We start from the raw sequence: 5,776 nt of genomic DNA on the forward strand, positions 1-5,776 counted from the left end.
TGGGACTTGAACTAGAACTCTTATGGGATGCAGGTGTGGCAGGTAGCAGCTTCCCTGCTGCCCCACAGTGCTGCCCCTGACTTGGAGTGGAGACCATTTTACCCCGACCCGATGCAGCCTGGCAGTGTAATTCCTGCCACAGGGATGCAGCAAAGCCAGGATCTCAGCCGGGACTCCACCTGTGAGGCAGACTGCGATGTGTCCCCTGTGGGAGAGAGAAAGAGAGCCGAGAACAGGCCACTTCCATGAATATATGGCAGGCATCTACAAACCGTCCCACTAATTGATGGGCTTTCCATATATCATCCTAGATAAAGGACCACTATGCGGTAAATGCTGATGGTTAGAACATCCTGATAGGCCTTTGTTAACAAGAAGATAACAGAAGAGCAAGATATGTTTGTTTAGCTGCCTATAGATAAACCCAATAGGTCTTTGTTAACTTTTCATGACTGATGGCAACCACTAACCATGATAAATAATCCTGGCCCCGGGGAACTTTATTTAAAGGGCTAGACATGTGGCCTCCACTTGCAGCTCTTCTACAGGAGAAGGAAGGGTTTGGGTGTTTTGTGTTCCTGAGGATGACTGTGTGTATGTCCTAGGACATCAGGTGCCCATGATTTTTAAAGCCTCAGCAGAATCTAGGCGTCAGCGCCTTGAGCTTGGTCCTGGCTGTGCTGTGAGTTCCTGAGTCACAACCGGAGTCAGTCTCAGGAGCTGGTGGTTCGTTGTTTGTGGACTTATTTTAAAGACTTATTTATTTTTATTTGAAACACAGCTTTCCAAAGAGAGAAAGACACACACACACACGATCTTCCATCCACTGGTTTATTCCCCAGATGACTGCAAAGGCCGGAGCTGAGCTGATCTAAAGCCAGAACCAGGAGCTTCTTCCCGCTCTCCCATGTGGATACAGGATTCTCCAGGCTTGGACTATCCTCCACTGCCTTCCCAGTTCATTAACAGGAAACTGAATGGGAAGTGGAGCAGCTGGAGCTAGAACTAGAGCCCATATGGGATGGCAGTACCAGCAGAGAGATTAGCTTGCTGAGCCACTACACCAACCCCAAGAACTGCATTTTAAACAAATCTTCACAAGGGCGGTACAAGGTTGAGAAATCAACACGAGTATTTCTTTCTCTCTTTTTGAAGATTTACTTATTTGAAGCACAAAGTGTCAGAAGGAGAAACACACACACACACAGAGATCTCCCATCCCCTGATTGAATACTATGAATAGCCACATAACCAGGACCAGGTCAGGCTGAAGCCAGGAGCTGGGAGTTCCATCCATGCATGGCAGGAAGGCAAGAACTTGGGCCATGCTACCGCCTTCCCAGGCATATGAACTGGGAGCTGGATTGAAAGCACTACAATTGAGATTGGAGTCTGTGTGCCAATGGGATGCCAGCTTTGACTTAACGTCCTGTGCCACCACCCTGGGCCCACCAGTGTTTGTTCTAGCAACTGCATATCTATAAGAAAAAGATGTGCCCCTCAACCTGTTAAGTATTTGGTGGTCAGAAATAATGGTCCCTATATCATGCTGCCAGTTGCAAGAAATTTCATTCCTAACTGATCGCTAAATTAAGATTTATTTTTAAGGACCAGCATTATGACATATCTGACTAAGCCTCTACCTGCTGATAGCAAAACGTACATATGGATGCCAGTTAGAGTTCTGGTGGCTCCGCTTCCCATCCAGCTCCCTGCTTGTGGCCTGGGAAGACAGCAGAGGATGGCCCAAGCGCTAGGGCCTCTGCACCCACATGAGGGACCTGGGAGAAGCTCCTGGCTTCTGGCTTCAGATTGGCTTATCTCTGACCATTGTGAACATTCAGGGAGTAAAAGGATGGAAGGCCTCTCTTTCTGTCTCTCCCTTGTTTCTTTTTCTCTGTAACTCTGCCTTTCCCATAAGAATAAATTAATCATCGCTTCTCGGCCTTTTGGCTAAGATCAAGTGAAGAATAAATTAATCTTTTTTTAAAGGTTTCTTTTATTGGAAAGATGGAATATTCAGAGAGGAGGAGAGACAGGAAGATCTTCCATCCGATGGTTCACTCCCCAAGTGATTGCAACGGCCGGTTCTGTGCCAATCCAAAGCCAGGAGCCAGGAGCCAGGAGTTTCTTCCAGGTCTCCCACATGGGTGCAGGGTCCCAAAGCTTTGGGCTGTCCTCGACTGCATTCCCAGGCCACAAGCAGGGAGCTGAATGGGAAGCAGGACTGCCGGGATTAGAACCAGCGCCCATATGGGATCCCGGTGGGTTCAAGGTGAGGACTTTAACTGCTATGCTATCATGCAGGGCCCTAAATTAATCTTTTTTAAAAGATTTATTTTTAAAAGCCATAGATCAGTTTTTTTTTCTTGACTGAAACTAATTTTAAAAGTTCAGGTCAATTATTACGTTTTTTGTTGATAAATCCAATCAGTTTTATTTCCATAGCATGATTGACTTGGTAGATAAAAGAAGAAAATCAGATGAAATTGACTACTTGAACACACAAGAAGAAAGTAATTTAAAGATACTTAAATCATACTTTCCAAAAAGGTTTTTCTTGACTTGCTTGTACACATCATGGCTGGTTGCAGGTCAATTATTCAACATTGATTTTCATCTCACTAACATATTACTTTTAACATTTATATTCCTATTTATATGAAATTACTATTTATATGTAATGACTATTATAATCATAGAATATAATGGAAAATATATTTTTAATAGTGTTTAAATGCTGTCTTTTCTACTGAGTTACATGGTCCTTCTAGTAGAGCTCCAGCATAAAACTGTACCCAGCTGGGTCATATGGCAGGGTTGTTTGCAGTTCTCTGAGCACTCTCTATACTGATTTCCACAGTAATTGTACTAGCCTACACTCCCACCAGCAGTGAAGGAGGGTACCTTTCTCTCCACAGCTATTCCACTCCTAGGAATATATACAAAGGAAATGAAATCTGCACATGAGAAAGGCATCTGTACTCCTATATTTACAGCAGCATAATCTACAATAGCAAAGACATGGAAACAACCCAGATGCCCATCCAAAGAAGAGTGGTTAAAGAAACTGTGGTATATCTACTCCATGGAATATTACTCAGCCATTAAAATGAATGAAATTATTCAATTTGCAACCAAATGATCCCAAACTAAGACCATTATGCACAGTGAAATAAGTCAATCCCAAAAGAACAGATACTATATGTTCACTCTGATAGAATACAAATTATAAGATTGAGAATGCTTTCAATACCGTTTTTGCTGCAACCCATGGGTTTTGACAGTGTGTTTATCTTCATTTCTTCACCATAGTCTTATTGAATTCTTCATTGACTCATATATCACACAGTAGCATCATTTTCTCCAAGAAGCTTTTCTGTTTTCTTTTTCATTTCTTCATCAACACATTGGTTATTCAATGGCATGTTACTTAACTTCATGATGCTGTAAATCTTTTGTTTTTTTCTTTATTGCTATTGTTGATTTTGTTTTATGGCTTTTCATTTAAGGGTATGTATAGTGACTGCGTAATGGAGACTATCATGTCCAGTTGTGAGGATATAATGCAGTATGCATCTCTACTTCCAAATCAAAGGTGGACTCCAAATGAAACTGATGGAAATGTCTTGATAATAGAATGCTGTACTATCTGTCATTGTCTGTACCAACAATGCTAGGGCACACTTAAACAACAGAATGAAGGACTTACAATAGCTTATGAAGGGCTATAGCATTGTAACAATATGGAGGAAATAAGTTGGGGGAGGGGCTAGAGGAAATCCCAGAGCCTATGGAATGGTACCATAAAAGTAAAAAAATAAGAGAGAGAGAGAGAGAGAGGAGAGAGAGAAGAGAGAAAGCTGTAGCCAGAACCCACTTACAATGAAAACCCTAAAGTGTGTTGAAGTCATCTGGTTCAGAAACCCAGGTACAAAGAAAATTTTTGAGCTGTTGAAGTAAGTGTGATTACCCTGTTATCTTTTACAGCATCTTTTTTTAAAGAAGGGAGTCATTTTGATTAGAAATATCATTTGAATGTTTTCTTTGTTGGGGAGGAAGGGGGGAGTTTGACCCTTACTTTGCAATCTTCCCTGACCTGCAGACTGCTCAGTTTTGATGGAAGAAGTGATACTGGGATAGAAATGTCAGCAGATTGGCCACCAGCAAATGGAGGTTCTGGTGGGACGATGTTTGAATTAATAAGTATAAAGAGGAATTGGATTTGTTTTTCATGAAGAAAAAAACACGATTTGCAAAAACTACAACTTAAAGTTGCACTGCAGAGCCAAAGAAAGTTTTCTTTCTGTTTTTTTGGAAAAATGTGTCATACATAAGAAAGTGCCACTGGGATTCATTTCCACGTTTGGTTCCCAGAGAAAACGCCCGTCTGATTTTGCTCTATGGGGCAGCCGGATCTTGAAAGCCTCGGATTTGACTTTTTAGACTGCCTGGAACCTTAAGTTCACATCCCAAGGGGGTGGGGCTCACCCCTTCCTCTTTCCTAGGCAGTAAATAGCATGGAAACCAGGTTATCTGGGTGACCAACTCTCAGCAAAGACCTTGAAAACAGAGACTGGGGGGGACTTGGCAAGCGCGTGGTGGTGTCCAAAGCAGCGGGGGTTGGCTGCAGGGGCGGCTGAAGCAATTGGGGCCAGAGGCAACTCAACGCCACGCCGATCCCAGGAGATAGTTCGACTGGGGTTTTTAATAGAAGGCCATTGAAAAGCCTGCGAGGTGAGCCGGCTCCACTTACCTTGCGTGAAGCCATTGGGTGGCTCCATCAGATTAGATGCCAGAGAGGTAGGGGATTTGCAATGTTGACTTTCACGGGCACTATTCAGGGGCATTTTTTTAAAGCCCCTTAATATCTTAACACTCTATATTTTGTATTCCTGATTAGTGGGTTGGCTTCCATACAATGTGATTAATGTTTCATTTTTTTTCCCCTCTTCTCCCTTTTGTTTTTTTGGCTTCAAGAACTGGTGCCCTCACCTGAATCTAAACAATTTCTGAAACTCTAGCATGCTTTTTAAAACCTGTGGTTCTTTTTTTTTTTTTAACACTTGCCTTTGCATACAGTGCTCTTCTGATACGCACATTTCTCCAGTCAATATGACAGATTGGCTTTGCCTGTGAAAACACATCAGAGAATGCGAGGGAAGAAAGTGAAGGGCTGTGCTAGGGTCCATTTCTCTCAGTGTCACGGGTTGCCATCACACATGAGCAGAGAGCTGGGGGCAGGAAACACTGCTCACCTGGGCCTTTTAGGACATCGGCTCTGGACATTTTATTTCTCCTCTGATGTCTCAGCATTAATGTGATGTTTACCAACTTCATTAAAAAATATGAGCTTGCAGGGCTGGTGTGGATGTGCTGTAAGCTAATCCTCTGTCTGTGATGTTGGCATGCCACATGGATGCTGGTTTTAGCTCCAGCTTCTGGCTTATGGCCTAGGAAACAGTGGAGGATGACTCAAGTCCTTGGGTCCCTGCACTTCTGTAGGAGACGGAGGAAACTCCTGATTCCTGGCTTCAAATTGGCTCAGTTCCGGCTGTTCAGACTATCTGGGAAGTAAACTTAAACCAGCAGATGGAAGGTTTCTCTCTCTCTCTCTCTCTCTCTCTCTCCTTCACTAACTTTCAAGTAAAATATATCTTTAGGACTGGTGCATTGGTTCAGTTGGCTAATCTTCCACCTAAAGTGCCATATCTTATATGAGCCCAAGTTTGTGTCCCAATCATTGTACTTCCAATCCAGCTCCCTGCTTGTGGTG

The 5,776-nt window shown here is 43.0% G+C and overlaps 1 pseudogene; it reads left to right on the top strand.

Moving 5' to 3' along the window:
• Positions 1 to 1,933: 1,933 nt before the first annotated feature.
• Positions 1,934 to 2,091, top strand: LOC131481346 (U2 spliceosomal RNA; annotated as a pseudogene).
• Positions 2,092 to 5,776: the final 3,685 nt, after the last annotated feature.

Source organism: Ochotona princeps, chromosome 10, assembly GCF_030435755.1.
Source record: "Ochotona princeps isolate mOchPri1 chromosome 10, mOchPri1.hap1, whole genome shotgun sequence".
Lineage (NCBI taxonomy): Eukaryota > Metazoa > Chordata > Mammalia > Lagomorpha > Ochotonidae > Ochotona > Ochotona princeps.